Source organism: Colias eurytheme, chromosome 32 (genome assembly GCF_061535395.1).
Source record: "Colias eurytheme isolate Ceu_HAF_F1 chromosome 32, ilColEury1 Martin Lab GWU primary, whole genome shotgun sequence".
Taxonomy (NCBI): domain Eukaryota; kingdom Metazoa; phylum Arthropoda; class Insecta; order Lepidoptera; family Pieridae; genus Colias; species Colias eurytheme.
In genome coordinates, this window is record NC_143011.1 from 6333065 (window position 1) to 6355759 (window position 22695).

The following is a 22695-nucleotide window of genomic DNA, read 5'->3' on the forward strand; positions in this document are numbered from 1 at the left end:
AGCGAGGAGCGAAGCGACGAGCGATTTAGGTTAACTTTTGAACTACCGCACTAGCCAAGCGAGCGAAGCGAGCAAGTCACGTCAGCGGCCGGCGTAAATATTCAAAGAAGTAGCGAGGAGCGAAGCGACGAGCGAGTTAGGTTAACTTTTGAACTACTGCACTAGCCAAGCGAGCGAAGCGAGCAAGTCACGTCAGCGGCCGGCGTAAATATTCAAAGAAGTAGCGAGGAGCGAAGCGACGAGCGAGTTAGGTTAACTTTTGAACTACCGCACTAGCCAAGCGAGCGAAGCGAGCAAGTCACGTCAGCGGCCTGCGTAAATATTCAAAGAAGTAGCGAGGAGCGAAGCGACGAGCGAGTTAGGTTACTTTTGAACTACCGCACTAGCCAAGCGAGCGAAGCGAGCAAGTCACGTCAGCGGCCGGCGTAAATATTCAAAGAAGTAGCGAAGAGCGAAGCGACGAGCGAGTTAGGTTAACTTTTGAACTACCGCACTAGCCAAGCGAGCGAAGCGAGCAAGTCACGTCAGCGGCCTGCGTAAATATTCAATGAAGTAGCGAGGAGCGAAGCGACGAGCGAGTTAGGTTAACTTTTGAACTACCGCACTAGCCAAGCGAGCGAAGCGAGCAAGTCACGTCAGCGGCCTGCGTAAATATTCAATGAAGTAGCGAGGAGCGAAGCGACGAGCGAGTTAGGTTACTTTTGAACTACCGCACTAGCCAAGCGAGCGAAGCGAGCAAGTCACGTCAGCGGCCGGCGTAAATATGATCATAGGTAGCGAAGAGAGAAGCGACGAGCATGTTAAGTAAACTCTTGAATAGAAGCGACTTTAGGGCGATTCCCACTCAAACAAAAAAAACTACGTAGGTTAAAAACTATTAAAACTACGTTAAAAAAAACCGCCTTCAAAAACGGAAAAGTAGGTTCTTATTTTTAGTGCCAAAAGCATAATGAATTTGATTTTAAACGAAGCTACTAAAAAGACTGAACTTTTCAATATGTAATAATATACACATCTTCACACATTTATTGAGTGAATGAGCCAATCGTTCACGCTTTATAAGCATAGGACTTAGGTACACCAAGAGTAGTGTAGGTTTTGTATCGAAAATACCCAATTTTTTGTGTTGCGAATAATGTAATTGAATTGCAAGTAGGTAGTTCTTGTATCGAAATAATCTTAGTTCTTGTATCAAAAAATAGCGTAGTTTTATAAGTGTTTAGTGCTTGGCACCGACTTCAAACCTATATAGTGAATAACACAACTAAATAATATGTAGTAATTAATTATTTTTTACTGTCCCGGTTTTTTTAAAGTAGTTATTTTTATAGTGTAACGATATGTAATTCGATACACCCTTTGACTGTAGTCCTATGGCTTTCACTTAGATATTTTTAGTGCCGAAAGCATAATGAATTTGATTTTAAACGACGCTACCTACTAAAAAGACTTGAAGTTTTCAATATGTCTTACACATCTTCACACATATTTTATTAAAGTAAAACTTTTATTACATTGTCTCAAACTTTTTGGTCTGTGTAGCGCATGTCGCGTGACGGTTGGCTGCCGAGTAGGTATAAAGCAGTGTTCGGAACCGTTCGAATAGTTTCACTTTTACCGTGGTTTCATAAAACCACACAACATTTTTTGTCTTGAACAGTTTATTAAGAAAAGTCACCGCTATCGATTAGACACCTCAAAAAAATGAAATTCGGGGATCACGTTTCAAAAAATTAACCAATATTTGAATAAGTAATTTACAAGCCGTTTCGACTGACTGTAGAATCGCTGTTAGCAGATGTAACAAATGGACAGGAAATTCGAATGCATTTTCTAATGACTGAAGATTTCTGCCCTGGGAGAGCCGCGAGCTGCTTGCAGCTCGCGCACCACGCATCCTCGAAGGTGGACAGCCTCCCGGAATAGAAAATATTTGAATGGGAAATTTATAAGCACTTCCGATTGACTGTGGAATCGCTGTTAGCAGATAATAACAAATTGATGGGGAATTTAAATGTATTTTCAAATGACTGAAGATTTCTGCCCTGGGATGCGCCGCGGGCTGCTTGCAGCTCGCGCACCAAGCACCTTCGAAGGTTGACAGCCTCCTGGAGTAAAAAATACTTGAATGGGGAATTTATAAGCATTACCGACTGACTGTAGAATCGCTGTTAGCAGATGTAACAAATGTACAGGAAATTCGAATGCATTTACAAATGACTGCCCTATTGCTTCAACCCAGGGGCAAAAGGGGCTCGCGGGCTGCTTGCAGCCCGCGCACAACGCACCCTCGAAGGTCGACAGCATTCCAGAATATAAAATTTATGAATTGGGAATTTATAAGCACTTCCGATTGACTGTGGAATCGCAGAAAATTATAAATGGACTTGGAATTCTAACACATTTTCTAATGACTGCCCTATTGCTTCAACCCAGGGGCAAAAGGGGCTCGCGGGCTGCTTGCAGCCCGCGCACAACGCACCAGCTAGTTACATATATATAAAGCTACACTACCACTCACTCACTCACTGACTGACTGACATCGCTTTTCTCGGAAACTACGTGGAAAGTGGGGGGGATTTTAACGTGATCGTGTAGAGGTGCGCCGAGTGACCAGAGGAAAAATATAGCGATCTCGATCATCTTCGAATACCGAGTGGACTCCTGGAGGTGCGCGAAAACAGTGCCACCTGGAGGGGGGGTGTCTGAACAAAAAATGCTCGGAACTGGTGGCGATTACCAGGGGTGGTGGAAAAATGGGGATTTTCGCGAAAACAAGATGGCCGCCGTACTTTTCCAAAATCGCCGTTTATGAATCCTTACGTCTCAAATTTGGCACACGTGCTCTGTTCGAGCCGGCGAATCGATCGGTGCCCCGTTCGAGTGGCTCCGGGCCCCCGTTTCCGACTTCCATACAACATAAAATCCAACGGCCCGCGGAAACGGTGCGAGTTGGGTGGGGGGTGTCGGAACTAAAAATGATCACCACCCTGGGACGCTACCAGGGAGCCATAGTGGGTCGCTCGATTTTGGAATTTTTCCATTTTTGGCGCAAACATAAAAACGTAAATTTAGACGAGGTGGCGCAACGGAGAAATACACCAATGTTGCATTCGTACTCGTCCAGCTCCCAGGATATCCAGAAAAATACGAAATCTTAAACTTTCCCTCATCTCGCGAAGACGGTCAACGGCCCGCGCAAACGGTAGCAGCTACATCTGGGGTGCTAGAACTAAACTTGGAGTAGACCTCGAGCAATTACCACAGATAGTGAAAAAAATTCAAAATGGCGGAAAAAATGGCCGCCGCCATACAATTTCTAAAACGGCCATTTCTGGGCCGATCGCGCTGGAACTTGGCACAGGGGCTTTAATCGAGCCGCACATTAAGGTGTGATACTCATAATCGAGTTTCCACCGCTGGTTTCCGAGTTTCATACAACGCAAAATTCGACGGCTCTCCGAAACGGCGCCAGATAGCCGGGGGGTGTAGAACTAAAAAATGATCAGGAAGATGGGGCGCTACCAGGGCAATGGAGAAATTTCAAATTGGACGCAATTTTTTTTTCAAAAATGGCCAATTTTTCGAGGCAAGATGGTGGCGCCGGTTATTTCACGATCGGTCTGAAAATTGACATTTGTGCTCTTATCGGCCATATTTACAAAACTGCATACTCAGAATCTCTCTCCGACCCCTGGTTTCCATTTTCCATACATCACGAAATTCAACGGCTCTCTGAACCGGTGGCAGGTAGGTCGGGGTCGCCGAAGTAAAAATGCTTCAAAACTTGGTCCGCTTCCAGGCATATAAAAATTTTTGGTAAAAAGCGAAATTTTTTTTTTCGAAAATTTTGTATGGAAATTTCCATAGTAGGAAGGGTTATTGAATAGCAACGGCAAAAGACGGCGCCGCGGGCTGCTTGCTGCCCGCGCACCGCGCAACCTCAAAGGTCGACAGCCTCCCGGAGTAGAAAATATTTCTTAACTTTTGAACTACCGCACGAGCCAAGCGAGCGAAGCGAGCGAATCACGGCAGCGGCTGGCGTAAATATTCAAATAGGTAGCGAGGAGCGAAGCGACGAGCGAGTTAGGTTAACTTTTAAACTACCGCACTAGCCAAGCGAGCGAAGCGAGCAAGTCACGCCAGCGGCCGGCGTAAATATTCAAATAGGTAGCGAGGAGCGAAGCGACGAGCGAGTTAGGTTAACTTTTGAACTACCGCACTAGCCAAGCGAGCGAAGCGAGCAAGTCACGTCAGCGGCCTGCGTAAATATTCAAAGAAGTAGCGAGGAGCGAAGCGACGAGCGAGTTAGGTTACTTTTGAACTACCGCACTAGCCAAGCGAGCGAAGCGAGCAAGTCACGTCAGCGGCCGGCGTAAATACTCAAAGAAGTAGCGAGGAGCGAAGCGACGAGCGAGTTAGGTTACTTTTGAACTAACGCACTAGCCAAGCGAGCGAAGCGAGCAAGTCACGTCAGCGGCCGGCGTAAATATTCAAATAGGTAGCGAGGAGCGAAGCGACGAGCGTGTTAAGTAAACTCTTTAACAGTTTATTATGAAAAGTCACTGCCCACTATCGATTAGACACCTCAAAATGATGAAATTCGGGGATCACGTTTCAAGAATTTAACCAATATTTGAATAAGTAATTTATAAACAGTTTCGACTGACTGTAGAATCGCTGTTAGCAGATGTAACAAATGGACAGGAAATTCAAATGCATTTTCAAATGACTGAAGATTTCTGCCCTGGGATGAGCCGCGAGCTGCTTGCAGCTCGCGCACCACGCACCCTTGAAGGTAGACAGCCCCCCGGAATAGAAAATATTTGAATGGGAAATTTATAAGCACTTCCGATTGACTGTGGAATCGCTGTTAGCAGATATTAACAAATTGACGGGGAATTTTTATGCATTTTCAACTGACTGAAGATTTCTGCCCTGGGATGCTTCGCGGGCTGCTTGCAGCCCGCGCACCACGCACCCTCGAAGGTGGACAGTCTCCCGGAATAGAAAATATTATAATGGGGAATTTATAAGCACTTCCAATTGACTGTGGAATCGCTGTTAGCAGATAATAACAAATTGGCTGGGAATTTTAATGCATTTTCAATTGACTGAAGATTTTTGTCCCTGGGATGTACCGCGGGCTGCTTGCAGCCCGCGCACCACGCGCCCTCGAAGGTCGACAGCATTTTAGAATAGAAAATATTTGAATGGGGAATTTATAAGCACTTCCGATTGACTGTGGAATCGCTGTTGGCAAATAATAACAAATTGACGGGGGATTTTGATGCATTTTCAAATGACTGCCCTATTGCTTCAACCCAAGGGCAAAAGGGGCTCGCGGGCTGCTTGCAGCCCGCGCACTATGCTCCCTCGAAGGTGGACAGCCTCCCGGAGCAGAAAATACTTGAATGGGGAATTTATAAGCATTACCGACTGACTGTAGAATCGCTGTTAGCAGATGTAACAAATGGACAGAAAATTCGAATATATTTTCAAATGACTGCCCTATTGCTTCAACCCAGGGGCAAAAGGGGCTCGCGGGCTGCTTGCAGCCCGCGCACAACGCACCAGCTAGTTATAATATATAAAGCTACACTACCACTGACTGACTGATTGACATCGGGTTTCTCGGAAACTACGGGGAAAGTTGGGGGGATTTCGACGTGGACGTGTAGAGGTGCTCCCAGTGACCACCGGAAAAATATTGACATCTCCAACACCCTGGACAAGAGAGTGGACCCCTGGAGGTGCGCAACAACGGTGATACCTGGAGGGGGGGTGTCTGAACAAAAAATGCTCGGAACTGGTGGCGATTACCAGGGGGGGTGGAAAAATGGGCATTTTCGCAAAAAAAAGATGGCCGCCGTACTTTGCCAAAATCGCCGTTTATGAATCCTTACGTCTCAAATTTGGCACACGTGCTCTGTTCGAGCCGGCGAATCGATCGGTACCCCGTTCGAGTGGCTCCGGGCCCCCGTTTCCGACTTCCATACAACGTAAAATCCAACGGCCCGCGGAAACGGTGCGAGTTGGGTGGGGGGTCCGGGAACTAAAAATGATCACCACCCTGGGACGCTACCAGGGAGCCATAGTGGGTCGCTCGATTTTGGAATTTTTCCATTTTTGGCGCAAACATAAAAAGGTGCCTATAGCCGAGGTGCTGCAATGGAGAAACACACCAATGACGCATTCATACTCGCCCAGCTCCCAGAATATCCAGAAAAATATGAAACCCTGAACTTTCTCACAGCCCGCGAAGACGGTCAACGGCCCGCGCAAACGGTAGCACCTAAATCTGGGGTGCTCATACTAAACTTGGAGTAGACCTCGAGCAATTACCACAGATAGTGAAAAAAATTCAAAATGGCGGAAAAAATGGCCGCCGCCATACAATTTCTAAAACGGCCATTACTGGGCCGATCGCGCTGAAACTTGGCACAGGGGCTTTAATCGAGCCGCACATTAAGATGGCATACTCATAATCAAGTTTCCACCGCTGGTTTCCGAGTTTCATACAACGTGAAATTCGACGGCTCTCCGAAACGGCTTGAGATAGGTGGGGGGTGTAGAACTAAAAAATGATCAGGAAGATGGGGTGCTACCAGGGCAATCGAGAAATTTCAAATTGGACGCAATTTTTTTTTCAAAAATGGCCAATTTTTCAAAGCAAGATGGTGGCGCCGGTTACTTTACGATCGGTCTGAAAATTGACTTCTGTTCTTTAATCGGCCATATTTACAAAACTGCATACTCAGAATTTCTCTCCGACCCCCGGTTTCCATTTTCCATACATCACGAAATTCAACGGCTCTCTGAACCGGTGGCAGGTAGGTCGGGGTCGCCGAAGCAAAAAATGCTTCAAAACCTGGTCCGCTTCTAGGCATATAAAATTTTTTGTTAAAAAGTGAAATTTTTTTTTTTCGAAAATTTTGTATGGAAATTTCCATAGTAGGAAGGTTAATGGGAATAGCAACGGAAAAAGACGGCACCGCGGGCAGCTTGCTGCCCGCGCACCGCGCAACCTCGAAGGTCGACAGCCTCCCGGAGTAGAAAATATTTGAATGGGGTATTTATAAACATTACCGACTGACTGTTGAATCGCTGCTACCAGATAGTAATAAATGGACAAGATATTCGAATGCATTTTCAAATGACTGAAGATTTCTGACCTGGGATGGGCCGTGGGCTGCTTGCAGTCCGCGCTCCACGCACCCTCGAACGTGGACAGTTTCACGGAGTAAAAAAACCAGCACGCTCACCAAGTGCCGGATTACCTCACGATCTTCTCTGGTTGAAAGGCTGAATAGTGTGCAGAAAAGATTGATTTTGTTGCATTGGTACTTAGGCAGTTGCTATTCTATCTGGAATTTATCTTAAATTTGTTTAATGTATTCATGTATTCCTCACGTAGGGACCATACATCATAAGCTTTTAATATATGAATTTTAAAATATTATTGGAGAAAAAGACGCCAATAAGTAGAATGCTATTCAAATTCAATACGATACTGACACAATTCAATTTTTGAACCAATTCGACCTTGCGAAGTTATATATGTAAAAAGTATATAAACAGACTTCCTAAAAAATTTTAGCCAATTAGGTAAATTCTTAGTTAATTTTTAGGCGTTACGTAAACTACAAAATATTACATATATCAATATAGACCTGTCTACCTTAATTGTTACTTACATCAAAAGTTTACCTACATGAAACTTCATAATACTTGAATGTGATTCGTGAAAAGGTATATATTTTTTATACTAGCTTTCCGCGCGCCAACGGCTTCGCCAGCGTAGTTGAAGAACCCGCATAGTTGTGAATAATATAATATAGGTAATTAACCGAGAAGAATGATTGCTATTGATGTTATTAAAACAAATAGTAAAAAATCGAGGTAAAACAACCATATTTTTATACAGATTTTCTACCGACGCATCTCACGGATACCAGTTGCAGTGTTGAGATTTCGTCTCGACATAACGTAAATGACACAGTTATACACGACGTATAAAATATATATGTAGGTACCTACTGAGTTACTGACTATTGCCACACCATTGCTATGGGGTCTATAAAACCAGCGTATATTCGCAAAACAATAATTGTTCTTTGTAATAAATATTAAATGTGTAGAAATGGACAGTTGATTTACTATGAAAGTTGGTATAGATTTAAATTAAAATGAGTTAAGTGCGAGTTGGACTCACAACACTAAGGTTTCCGTATAGGTACCTACATATGCAACTGCAATACAAGACCTTGCCAACATTACTTATCTACGGTTTTTTTTATTAAGCTATTGATGCTATTGCATAGCTTCTATCGCGGGCCTTGAGCGCGGGGACCGAATCGAGAAATTCCGTAACGAAAAGACCTCACGCTCCCCACTCCGACGGGCTCAGAGGTGTGGCTTGAAGGCATGCTATTTACCGCGGCAGTCACCGAGTGCTACACGTTATTTTTGTTGTTGTACCCTACCCTACCCTACCTATACTATTCCTTTATTTAAACGTGTACCTGTACATAGTAATAAGTATAGATCTATTACATAATAATAATTATACTGGTTTTTTATTTCATTAAACTTTCGCCATTGTTGTAATAAAAATTAAGTGTGAATAAAATGGAGGTACCTACCTACCCTCTTCAAATAAGTAACTATGATTTCAAATTAGAATAATAAAAATAAACGTGAAATAATAATAATTATCAACAGGCATTCAATGAAAATTTAATAAATGAATACCTACTCACTTTAACATATTGTGCAATACATATGCAAAGTTATCTAACAGTAAAATATATTAAAAAAATTATAATATGATTTGTATAGCAATATAAATCATTTGTTTCTACTTTATGAATATTATCACTAACAGACACTAGATTAATAAGAAAATGAAACACATGAATAACTTTTTTTAACATATATTTATTTACACTGAAAACATAATATTCAAACCATATTTATTTAATTTAATTATTGACATAACTTGGTGTAGGGATAGGTAAGTACCATGTTTAAATCAATATTTTAATGACAGTAACTTTTATTTCATATTTTTGTCAAGACTTTTGCAGGGATCCCGAGTTACATTGTTCTTGAAAGATATTTTTTGGATAGATATTAGATATATTAAATTTATGATGTTTGGTGAATTAAAATTGATAATCAGTATGGCCAAATTATTATACTCGGTTCCTTTTTTCTTATAGCAAACAATGTTGTTTTTAAAATGTAGGCTTTCACTTATTAGGTATATTCTGTACTAGCGACCCGCCCCGGCTTCGCACGGGTGCAATGCTGATACTAAATACACTACAGAAAAACTGTGAACGTTGTAGTATATAAAAACATAGCGGCCCGCTCCGACTTCGTATAGATAGCGCCGGTACCGCCGCAAACGCTACGTCCCGCAATTTTTAAATCTGTAATATCTTCGAAAATATTCACTTAAATCATACGGTGTAAAGGGCCATATAGATCTATATTAAACGAACAATGTATTCAAGGTATTTAATTGGTTAAGGATTAATGCTGTATTGGTTAAAATCGCATCGAAAATTAGCCATTATTTTTCGTAAAAAGTAAATGACAAAAAAATGTTATTGTGGGTTATCCATAAGAGATAGACATATACCATCGCGGACTTTTCTATAGACCTTTTCAATGTGTATAATACTTAGTACATTATTTTGATAAAACTCGTAGGGTTCAGCCTGCGTTTGCAATGTAAGCGGAAAAAATGTAATTTTTTACGACATCACTTTAGAAACCTCAAAAATAACAGTACTTCTCCACTATTTAATGGATGTTATTATACATATAAACCTTCCTCTTGAATCACTCTATCTATTAAAAAAAACCGCATCAAAATCCGTTGCGTAGTTTCAAAGATTTAAGCGTACAAAGGGACATAGGGACATAAGGACATAGGGACATAGGGACAGGGAAATCGACTTTGTTTTATACTATGTAGTGATATTATAGTAAGAAGTATAAAATGTACAGTAGCAATAGCTATCAAGTTTTCAGAGATATCATGGTTATTCAAATTGAAGTTTATACACTTTATTACTATTTTTCATCTATAATATAATACCATCAATGGGTCAATCAGTCTGAGTTATTCAATATTAATAATACTAATAACTTTCTGGAATGTTCAATAAATGTAAAATGTGAGCATCTGCAAATCATAAAACATTTCCTTTATGTTGGGCAAATTAAACTTATTATGTTTTTCTTCATCTTCATACTCTCTGATCTTATTAGATTTCACTTGTTTTACACTTGGCATTGTAGTGTTCTTTCATCACAAAAATATATGTTTTAATTCATTGTTAATCGTTGTTTTATTTTTATAATAACTTATTGGAAACAAACGTTATTAGTATCGACACGTCTTATTAGAATTACATAATATAATAGTAAAACGAGTAAGTACATAGATCAATTATTACATGAAAACTTCTTATCCTCTTCTTACTTTTGGACTTTGGAGTGATAAATTTACAAAACATATTTTTGATATGCATAAAAAACACTTAATATTTTACATTCTATACAAGAAGCCGTTTTCTTATTTGTTTTCGGAAAGTTGTTTGTTGACATAAATATTCATTTGACGTTACAATGATCATTTAAAATTTGACATTGACATTAGTATCAATAGTAAAAAAAACCGGCCAAGTGCGAGTCGGGCTCGCGCACAAAGGGTTCCGTAGCAGCAAATATAATAAATTACAGTTAAATCAACCTATCTCAAAAACTATAAGAGATACTTTGATCAAACCAAAAATCGTTGAAAGAGTTAATTAGCATGCATCACCTCTATTTTTTTTAGAATTTTATACCCCGTAGTTATAAAAATAGAGGGGGGGGGACATACTTTTTACGACTTTGAGAGCTGATATCTCAAAAACCGTTCACTTTAAGAAAAATGTTTTTTAGAAAACTTTATATCATTTTAAAAGACCTTTCCATTGATACCCCACACGGGTATGTACATCGAAAAAAAAAATTTCATCCCTCAGTTACATGTATGGGGGGCCCCACCCCCAATTCTTTTTTTTACTATTTAGTGTCATATTTTTGTAGCGGTTCATACAACACATATTCCCATCAAATTTCATCACTGTAGTACTTATAGTTTCCGAGTAAATCGGCTGTGACAGACGGACAGACGGACAGACGGACAGACGGACATGACGAAACTATAAGGGTTCCGTTTTTGCCATTTTGGCTACGGAACCCTAAAAAGTACATTAAATTAACAATTGAAAGACTTTAATTCATTCAATCTTTAAAAGAAATATAATGACATAAAAATAAAACAGATTTAATGAAATGAAAAATTACGAGCACATATAACTTTTATTCAAGTGCATTAAAATTAAAATCATTGCTATTATGACCAAAATAAATATAATGTTGGCAGCATTGGATATGTTTTTCTTAGATTAGAAAAAACTTGAATAAAATTAATTATTAAGCAATTTAATCAAGACGTTACATTTTTTGTCTACTTTAGAATAATTTCATAAACATTATAGTTGTGTTTAATAATTATAAAAATATTGAATTCTTGATTATGTTTATAAAAGGCATTAATTGACTTTGATATTTATTATAGGTATAGACACAATCTTCTATAATTATTTGAATAATAATTGTATAAATTAAATTAAACATTAGTTACTACCTATTTATTTAAAAAATATTATTAGTACTCATTAATAATAATACATAGGTATTATAATATATTTTCGTAAAAAAACTTCTAAATATGAAAAAAAATAGGTATGAATTATATTTATACCATTAGCTTAACGGTTACAATATATTAATATTAAACAGATGTTTTGAAATTATTTTTTTGTTATAATATATAATAAACATAAGAGATATTCAAAATACCTACGTAATCACAAAATATTAATTGAATTTTTAATTATGAAAAAATTACAAAACTGTGAAATTGTCTATTCCCACTTTTTCGTAATGTTTGCAATATGTCGCGTCTGGATTTTTACTTCCGGTGAATTTCGCGCTTTCCCCTGAGTATATATTCTGTGCCCGCGCCATTCCTCCTTCTTTACCATTTCGCCTGTTCTCAGGGTAAGTCGATTTACATATTATCATTAATTATTGCTCAGTGCTCTCATATTGTACTTGGAGTGAATAATGATTTGAGTTTGTTTTCTTTATATATTTTACTAACTAACGATTAAATATATTAATTAGTTTATTTATGTAATTAGGTACCAAAAGTCTTCACTCTTATTCATAACGATTTATTCTTTTGTTTTTTCTATGGATTTAATGAATTGATGATTAAGTATTTTAGTGAAAACAATTGATGTTTGTTTAATGCTTTGTTTTTAAATATTCATGTATCGTTTTCAGTAACTTTTCGAGATTCTACGTGATCTCGTGCCCTCGACATGTTCCAAGCATCTTCTTGCAATAATGGCGGCAACGCAGCGGCAATGGCGTGTATCGCTACCGGTAAGCTTTATTCAATTTATTAGAACTAATTATTAACATAGGTACATATTTTCATAGGGCTCTATTAGGTAATCAGGTTAATCTTTTTTGTGCAAATTGAAATGTTCTAAATAAGTAGGCAAGTAGATATTTCTTATTCTTATTCAAAGATTTTTTATGAAATTGGTACCTATCTAATGCTTATGATCCTAATACGTAATTGCCGTTGTCAAGTAGTGTTAAAAAAACATTTTTCATTATGTAGTTGCGTATGTACCTAATCGATAACAGAATAAAGTAATTTTCTTTAACAAGTATAAATATAGTAGGTACTAGGTAGGAAAGTCAGTACTATATTTTTTCCTAATTGTAAAAAAAATGCGCGGGAATCGTAGACCGGCAATGTCGCGCGATGAGCGGGCGCAGCCGCGGTTGTCGGCGTCGGTCGCCATTTTGTGTTCGGTATATTAATAATTGTGAAAATAAATTAAATATTAGGTAATTCCTTCAATATTATATTCAAAATTGTAAATATCCTTAAATATTAAAAATAATGATTATTATAAATCATGATAATATTGTCTCTGACATGTTACGTAGGTACTGTTCTGTATTAACTTGCGTTATAAGTACTGAATTAGTGATACATACCTACCTATTTTCTTATAATGGAATTGAACGTAGGTATAATATTTATTTTGTAATGTAATGCTTATATGTATAGGTAAGATAGCTTTCAGCCCGCGGCTTCGCCCGCGTTTTCAAAGAAACAGTAGGTACTATATTTTTTTTCCCTAATTCGTTGTAAAAAAAATGTGCGGGAATCGATCGAGGACCGGCAATGGCGTGCGATGAGCGGGCGCAGCCGCGGTTGTTGGCGTCGGTCGCCATTTTGTGTGTTAGGTATATTGTGAAAATAAATTAAATATAAGGCAATTCCTTCAATATTATATTCAAAATTGTAAATATCCTTAGATAGTAAAAATAATGATTATTATAAATCATGATAATATTGTCTCTGACATGTTACGTACTGTTCTGTACTAACTTACGTTATAGTGATATATACCTACCTTTTTTCTTTTTATGGAATTGAACGTATTATATGTATTTTGTAATGTAATGCTTATATGTATAGATAAAATAGCTTTCCGCCCGCGGCTTCGCCCGCGATTTCAAAGAAAAACCCGCATAGTTCCTGTTCCCGTGGGATTTCCGGGATAAAACCTATCCTTTGTGTTTATCCAAGTTACCTCTTGGCTCTTATATGTGAGCTAAATTTCATTGTAATCGGTTCAGTAGTATTTGCGTGAAAAAGTAACAAACTCACACACATCCTCACAAACTTTCGGATTTATGATATTAGTAGGATTATTGAAATTTTCGGTTAAATTTCAATTGTTTAATAATAATTAAATAAAATCAAATAATTTCAATTCATTTTTCTCATTCTTCAAATTTTGTAGCGAAATTAATTTACACTTAGATCAATAATTATTGTAGAAGCAAGATTTATATAAACAATATTTTAGAATAGTATTGGAGGCGGAAGAAAGACTTTAAATTGTATCGTATAGTACCTATAACTACTAGAATTTTAATTGCTAGGTAATAATTAAGAATTGATTTTGATTTCATACGGTTAATTATACCTATATTATGACTTAATAAAAGAATAGGTACACCATATTACGTAAGTACATAGTTTTAAAATTAACATGTCAAATAATTCTAGATATGTTTGATTATTTATACGAGTATAATATTATATCATAACTGCTACGTCTCAGTATCGTTGCGAGTATTTTTTATAGATTGCGGGGTAGGTACCTAAATGACGCCACATTTTCTTGTAGCGAGTTACGTATTTTTTTTTTATTTTTCGTATGTTTATGTTTCGACTCCTTGGACATCTTGGATCTCAACCGATAGTTACCTATCTAATCGATTTGATATTTTTGTGTTAAGAAATTTAAGAGAATGGTAATTTCTCTAGATACTTGTTGTACCTATGTCATAAGGATTGTTATTTTATAATCATACAATGCATTCTTTGTTTGGAACATTTCAATTTGCTTAACATATAATATTATAAATATGTTTCTACTTTCTATATTCATATAAATGTTTTTTCTGACCTGATAAAATGTCATTTTGTTTTTATTATTATTTTAATCGGTTAAATTATTCTTAAAGGGTCAACGCATCAAGCCGATCCCAGGTTTAAGGGTAATAACGCACAATGTGTCGCGATGGCAACATGCGCGGCTGTTTATTCTTCTATTCTAAATAGGGCCGTATTTTCTCAGGAAAATATAGACACTATTTTAGACTTTGGTGATATGTTATATATTCAAATAAGACCACTTGGGGTTGCGCACAATCACCCTCATTTATACCCTGAAGAATTGCCTTCTGATATACGTGTAGGGACCTATTTGGCTAAAATTAAATCGATGGCAGACAACGATAGTTGGATCGACAACGGGCTGTTTCCCACATGTGACAGTGACACAGCCACTTACACTTTACAATTAAAATTAATCCTAAAAAATAAAATATTTCACACTTCACACAATGACTCCACACATAGCTACCTCTTCACCGGCGCTAATAATACAATATCTTTTTGGAGGTCAAATAATAAATATTTTATTTTTAATAGCCATAACGTAGACGCGAATAATAAATACGTACATAACCCGCATTCGGTAGGAGCCGCACGTCTTTTTCAGTGCAACAATTTAGATACTCTTGCAAAATTTTTGTTTTGGAATCCGTCGTTTGGTAGTCAATATCAAATTCATAAAATTATTTTAAATCATTTCCATAGTGTAGATATTATTAATGAATTAGTTAGTGTAGACGACCAATTAGTTAGTGTAGACGACCAATTAGTTAGTGTAGACGAACAATTAGTTAGTGTAGACGACCAATTAGTTAGTGTAGACGACCAATTAGTTATTGTAGACGACCCTAAATTATCTATTTTAAAGCCAGTCGTTTTAGTTAATAAAGGTATACCCCCAAAATATGACCCTAAATTAAATTCCCTCAAACCAATAATTTTACTAAAAAATATTCGCGACCCTAAACTAACAACACTCACACCCGTTGTCTGCATCACAAAATTACCCGACGTTAGTAATGTAGGTAGGAAACGCGGTAGACCGGCTAAAAAAAATTATTCTAAAGCACACAAACAAAACAATGCCAATTTAGATTCGGATGATAGTTCATCAATAAATTCAGTAGAGGTAGGACGTAAAAGGGGACGACCAGGTAGGCGATCTATAGATGCAGATTCTCATTTAAAAGCGGTCAAAAAATATAATAAGAATCATCCCGAGATCCATAGGCAGGCGGTTCAGAAATATAACGAAAGCAATCCCGAGATTCATAGGCAGGCAGTTCAAAAATATAACGAGAGCAATCCCGAGATTCATAGGCAGGCAGTTCAAAAATATAACGAGAGCAATCCCGAGGTTCATAGGCAGGCCAGTCAGAAGTTTAGTCAAAGTAATCCAGAAGTTAATAGGCAAGCGGTAGACAAGTACAATAAAATTAATCGAAATCTAGACGTTGAATTGCGGAATTCAAATAATTTAATAGGTACAAAGAGTGGCGACGGCTTAACTGTCGTCAAATTGTATAGTTTTAAAAACATTTCATTATTAGATAGGGAAGCGTTTTTGTGTAGGTACTGTAATGCTAGATTGTTCTTTGAGGAAAAGAATCGTATTAAGTGGTGTTGTGGGGCTGGCGCTTATAACGTTCAGAATTTCCCGCCTTTAAATGAACCATTTTATAGCTTCCCTTCCTTTTTGCATAAACCAAGGGCTTATAATAATTTATTTGCTTTTAGTGCGTTAGGTGTTTCACACGGATTTCAACATCCAACAACGGGGGTATCATTTTTAAAAATTCAAGGGAGGGTTTATCACAGAGTTTTCGATCTTGCGTACTCAGAAACTACTAACCCGGCTGGACTTTATATTTATGATAACAGTGAGCGAGAGAGCATCGCTTCAAATTTAAATCTAGATTTAACAGTCATTCGGTCCATCACTAATTTCTTGCATAGTCATAACCCTTATATAGAGTGCTTCAAGCGGCTGAGCCAAGAACCATCCGACCACGCACACCTCATTTTTGAACACACCACACGACGCACACATGGCAACATTCTCGGTGATATGCCTTTGGGCAACGAGATTGCTGCCATTATTAGTAATGAGCAGGAGCGCTATATTCCGCGCGCCATTGCAATCTGGAAAATTGGCGACAAAAAGCCTCACACAGTAGATATAATGCACCCCTTATATGAAACTTTTCAATATCCATTATTGTATCCGCACGGTAACCCTGGATGGTTTCCTAACAAAACGGACAATAATGGAGCAAAACTAACCCAGAACAAATACGTTAGATGCCTCCTTCTGAGCGAACCCCGTTTCAACGATTATAATCGTTTGTCCGAAGAGTGGTTAGTTGATATGCAATGTAGGATTTTAGAAGAAAGACTTCGTTACCTGTATAACATCCAAAAAGGTAACACGGATAATGCTCTCCGTTCCGCTCCATTAAGAGAAGTAGAGTCAGTTTTACAGCAAATCAGTGTAGATGAGACTATTCGAGGAGAGGGTGGGGTTGTGCCTGGTAGAGTTTATTTGCCGAGTAGTTACACGGGGGGGCCTAGATATATGAAGCAAAAGTATATGGATGCTATGGCTGTAGTTAACAGATTAGGATTGCCATCTTTTCTTTTAACTTTAACATGCAATCCCAAATGGCCTGAAATACAAAATTCAACAACAGGTCATCATAATACGCCTTCAATTTGTGCTAGAGTTTTTAATATTAAATTACAACAACTTTTGAGGGATCTTCGCACAGGGGTTTGGTTTGGTAAAATTGTTTATATTTTATATGTAATAGAGTTCCAAAAACGGGGATTACCACACGCTCATATTTGTTTTGCAGTCGAGGGTGGTGGCCCCGTTCACGGTACTGATGTAGATAAATTTATTAGAGCAGATATTCCTGACGCTTCAGAAGCTGATGGAAAATTGAGGAAAGCCGTTTTAGATTATATGGTTCATGGTCCATGCGGTCCACCGCATAGGACAGATTTAAAATGTTGGGATAGTGAAAAAAAAAAATGTACAAGCTATTTCCCAAAACCAGAGACAGAGGTCACACACTGTAATGATAAAGGGTTTATAAATTTAAAGCGTAATAGTAAAAATACAGCCACCATTAAATACAGAGGGAGGGATGTAGAAATTAGTGATTTGTGGATAGTACCATACAACGCTGCCCTTCTCCTTAGATACGATTGTCATTTAAATTTAGAATCAGTGTCCACTCGAACTGTAATTAAATATCTTTTCAAATATATGACCAAAGGTCCAGACGAGGCTCGAGTCGCCATTGTTCCAGATGAACACAAAAATAACGAAATAGAACAGTACGTCACAAAACGATACATCGGTTCTGGTGAGGCTGCTTGGAGAGTTTTTGAGTTTGACGTCACGGGACGTGAGCCTACTGTAAAAATGTTAGATGTTCATTTAGAAAATCACCAGTCTGTTTTTTTTAAGGCGGGAAATGAAGAACGTGCGGTTAAAAATTCAGATTCAGATCTCATCACGTATTTTAATCGTCCCCTCGGTGAAGAATTTGATAGGTTAACATATTTAGATTTTTACGAGAGGTACATAGTTCATTCAAGCCGCCCCTCAACAAAAAATACAATCATTTACGAAATGAATAACGGAAAATTTTTGACTAAAAGACAGAGGGGAGAAATAGTGACGCGTTTATTTTGGGTCGCGCCCAACAGAGGTGAACAATTTTATTTAAGATTACTGTTAGCTTTACACCCCTGCCGTAGTTACAGGGATCTTTATAATTTGGGTGGTCCAAATTGTAACACATTCCAGGAAGCCGCTAAAGCCGTTGGGATCGCCAACGATGAAGCCGAATACGAGATAGCTATGCAGGAAGCTTCATGTTTTTTGACCGGACCACGCCTGCGTAACTTTTTCGTATTATTGGCTGTTAACGGGGTAGCAGTAGCGACACTGTGGGAAAAATTTAAAAATGAGCTGGCTGAAGACATCCTTAACCGCGTAGATAACGATCCGGATAGAGCGTACACCCAGGCCTTGGTTCAAATTGACCGTCTATTGCGAAAACATGGTACGTGTTTGTTAGAGCAGGGTTTGCCTGACGCGCGCGATGACACTACCGAATTAGGCCGTGAGAAGGCTCTACACGATGCAGACGGGTTACGCGAATTTGTAGATATTTGGACACCCAAGCTGTCTCATGACCAGCGGCAAGTGTTCGAATATGTGCAAAATTTGCTAACTGATGATGTTTTTCGCAATAGTAACGAAAGTGCTATTTATATAGACGGTCCGGCAGGCACTGGTAAAACGTTGCTTTTAAATACGATAGCAGCGTACGTGAGGGGCGTACTCAACGGTGTAGTTTTGTGCACTGCGAGTTCAGGTATTGCCGCGCAGAACTATGTAGGCGGTATGACCGCGCACAGTATGTTTAGGTATCCGTTGAGCGCTATTGACGATTTAGGGTATTGGTATGTAACAAACGGAACCCAGAGAGCTGAACTCATACTACACTCCGATTTAATTATTTACGACGAAGCGCCGATGGTACACAAGTACCTCATTCATTTGTTAGATAGGTCTTTGCAAGACTTGACAAAGTCTAATAAAAGTTTCGGGGGAAAGGTTATCATCTTTGCCGGAGACTTTCGTCAGATTCCACCAGTAGTTACCAACGCCAAGTGTCATTCCGATATATTTAATGCCTCAGTTAAATCATCGCCCTTATGGCAGAGTTTAAAGACGTTTTCACTAACTACACCTCAGAGGTGTAGTGAAGATAGTGTATTTTCCGATTTTTTGCTTCAAATAGGTTCTAACAATTTGCCTTTACATTCGGTAAAGGTCGGCAGATCTTGTCAAAATTTAATAGACCTTTCACTTTTATCATTTACTACAGATTTAAATGAGTTAATTAATTTTGTTTTTTCGGATTTCCTTTTAGAACACGAGCCAGAAGTATGCATAGGTAGAGCCATTCTTTCAACTCACAATTCTAATATTAGGGAAATAAATAGAACTGTATTAGACCGTTTGCCAGGCGATCTTTTACATTTCTATTCAGTAGATAAAACGGCCACGGATGACACTGACGAATTGTATTTAGGCGTGGACGTGTTGAATAGTATGCACCCTAAAGGTATACCAGAACACGATCTCACATTAAAAGTAGGATGCATTTGCATGATAATACGTAACCTTAGTTTTTCGGATCATTTAGTTAATGGTACGAAAGTTATAATCGTAGGGACTTCACCTCGATTGATAACAGTTCAGAAACCGGGAATAGCCGAATTGTTTTTTATACCGCGAATCATGTTCAAAGCCCCCATTGATCATAATAGTCCGATAGAAATGTGTCGATTGCAATTTCCCCTTCAGGTGTGCTATGCAATGACCATTCACAAGAGTCAAGGCCAAACCATTAATAGGGTTGGCATTGATTTAAGATCGGATGTCTTCAGTCACGGACAGTTGTACGTGGCATTAGGTCGCGTACGGGATAGGAACGATTTAATGCTTCTTGTACATAGGGAAAAATTAATAGACGGTAAACCTTACGTTAATAACGTCGTCATTCCACAGTTACTTTAGGGATTTCCCACCACGCATTACACTATTCACTTTGCAATTCATTGGTAGATTGACACGAGTTACACTTGCAAGCATTACACACTCGGCTTCCTGGAATGAAATTGTTCACCTCCGTTCTATATCAGAAAAATCAATTATTAAAATCAAATCATGTTGCCAACGTTTACATTGTGCGTATTTTTTATGAACTCTTTTATCATCACGACACTTATATTAAAAAAACGAATTGATTCTACGTTAAAGTTGAAACACTGTGTAACACATTTATTTGTATTAAAGTAAAATACGAGAGCGAATGTATGAGTTTGTTATTGGTTTAAAGGTTGTATGCGCATTGTCAATTATTTATTTCAGTGGCGGTGACACTAATTTATAAAATTGACTGAACATTTCTTATATCTTATAATGCCATGGATATGTAAGTCATAGCAGCTGCTTGGTTCATAGGAATTTAATTGGATTTCAATGGACCTTATCGGCTCGGTGACAGGTGGAAATGCGTGTCCACCTCGGGGGCCGCTTGCGCGCATTTCCGCTCGACACCGACCCGGTACCGTCCGCGGATCTCATACCTTCCGTGGGACTAAAAGTGTCCGCTATTGTCTTTCATGATCCATCGTTATTCTATTCGGAGGGCTGTAATTTCATTTTTATGAATTGCATCACATCCGACGTATATTTACAGTACAACGCGCTACATCATTACTTCTAATATCGTACTTTTACATTCGCTAAGCGCATTTTACAGTAATATTTAAATATTTTGTCTCGCTATGCTTCAATTTTCTATGTAGATCAATCAATTTTGTTTTTTAACATAAACTTACATGCACAACACAAATTATATTTGTTGTACATAAAATCAATTACTTAAGTTTAGTTTTATATAGACTAGAGTAAATTAATTTAGATCGTGTAAATTATTATGTAATGTAGATATTTTATTCATATATTTTATTTACGTGTAAACATAATATGTATTTTTGATAGAATCATGGACCATATTTATTTAATTTTATTTTATTACATGCATAACGCTTTACACGTGTCATTCATAACACACTTTACAATTTTTTTTCTTTTATAGTTAGTATAATAGTAGTGATTAGTGTATATTGAGTAGTTAGAAAGTAGTTAGGTAACTCCGCCTGTGTTTGAGGGTGAATAGAATAAATTTTATCATATTATTTTATTCTACCTCATCGCAGCCAGTCCCAAGCCTGGATAAAGGAGGAGGTGGTAGTTTTGCATTAATACAGAAAGTTTCAGATCTCATTTGCTCAGTATGATGTGAAGCACCTCACTGCCAGTAAGAAAATTGAAAAGTGTTCCTTTTGCGGATATTTGTCATAGGTTTTTATAATATATCTTTTATAACCTTTTAATTTTCTTTCTAAAATTATGAAACAACTTGATATAATTTATATTTTCCAGATACATAGGACAACAATATGACTAGGTACATTCAATCACAAGTTGAGTATATTATATTTGTTGGCATAATTCCTGTTTGTGTAAAATGAAGAATTAAAAAAACATATTTTGATTAAATTTAGACAAAACTATGGATTCATAACTCACGTTTAAATTGATTGCCAGTGATAAAAAATGAGAATAATCAAATTTATATTTTTTTTTCAGAAACGCCACAATGATTCCCAGCAGAAATTAGGAAAATATAAAAGACCAGTTTCATCCATAGGAAGAAAGACACTACTTATTTTACCAATAAAAGGATTTCGAGGGCAAAATATTTTACATATAAGGTATAGAAAAAGTCTTTAATTTTGATGAAAAAATGACACCAAGTTGAATCACAAGTTAAGAAATTGGCCTAATTCCTGTTTGTAAACTGCATAAACATCATGATTAAATTTACATTTTAATCGATTTCGAAACAAGAGGAAGTTCTCAATTGGCTTTTCAGTGGGATAACCGATTTTGAGAATTCTTTTTTTATATTTGAAAAAAAAGCTGCCTGCATTGTGGTCCCAATTATCAAATCTTTACGATTTAGTTTTGACAAATTGAATTGAAGGTTTTAAATAAATGTGGATTTTTTTTTTCAGAAATGCTGCAGATTGCTCGTACATAAGAAATATTCATCAGGAGGAGGAATGACACTGCTAATAAAAGGAAATTAATTCAAAATATTCTTCATATATAAAACAAGCTTTGATAGTATATATTATGTATATTCGTAAAAAATGGAATCACCAGTTAAGTATATTAATTATATTTTTGGCCTAATTTATGTTTATGAAACAATGAAACTACATAAAGTACCTATTGATACCAAAATAGTTTCTTCAATGTGAATATGTTCTTCAATGTGTTATTACGCTTTGTTAAATTATTTTGTATAATTAAATGCATTGTATTTTGTCAGAAATACAAATATATATATAGAAGATAAACTATTGATATTTTGTAACTATTAGAAACCTAATTCTTTATTAATTAATTT

At 37.5% G+C, this 22695-nt stretch overlaps 2 long non-coding RNA genes across 4 annotated transcripts in view; both read left to right on the plus strand.

Annotated features, from left to right (window-relative positions):
• LOC149895248 (uncharacterized) overlaps positions 1–22695 on the plus strand; it is a 45976-nt gene that overhangs the window by 22608 nt on the left and 673 nt on the right. The window lies entirely within an intron of this gene.
• LOC149895250 (uncharacterized) lies at positions 11925–22417 on the plus strand. Of its 2 annotated transcripts, XR_016458557.1 has the most exons (5): positions 11936–12129; positions 12418–12519; positions 21663–21687; positions 21870–21994; positions 22298–22415. It is a non-coding gene; the product is annotated as an uncharacterized LOC149895250 (long non-coding RNA). The 2 variants fall into 2 exon arrangements; XR_016458556.1 differs by lacking the exon at positions 21663–21687 and having other exon boundaries at positions 11925–12129; positions 22298–22417.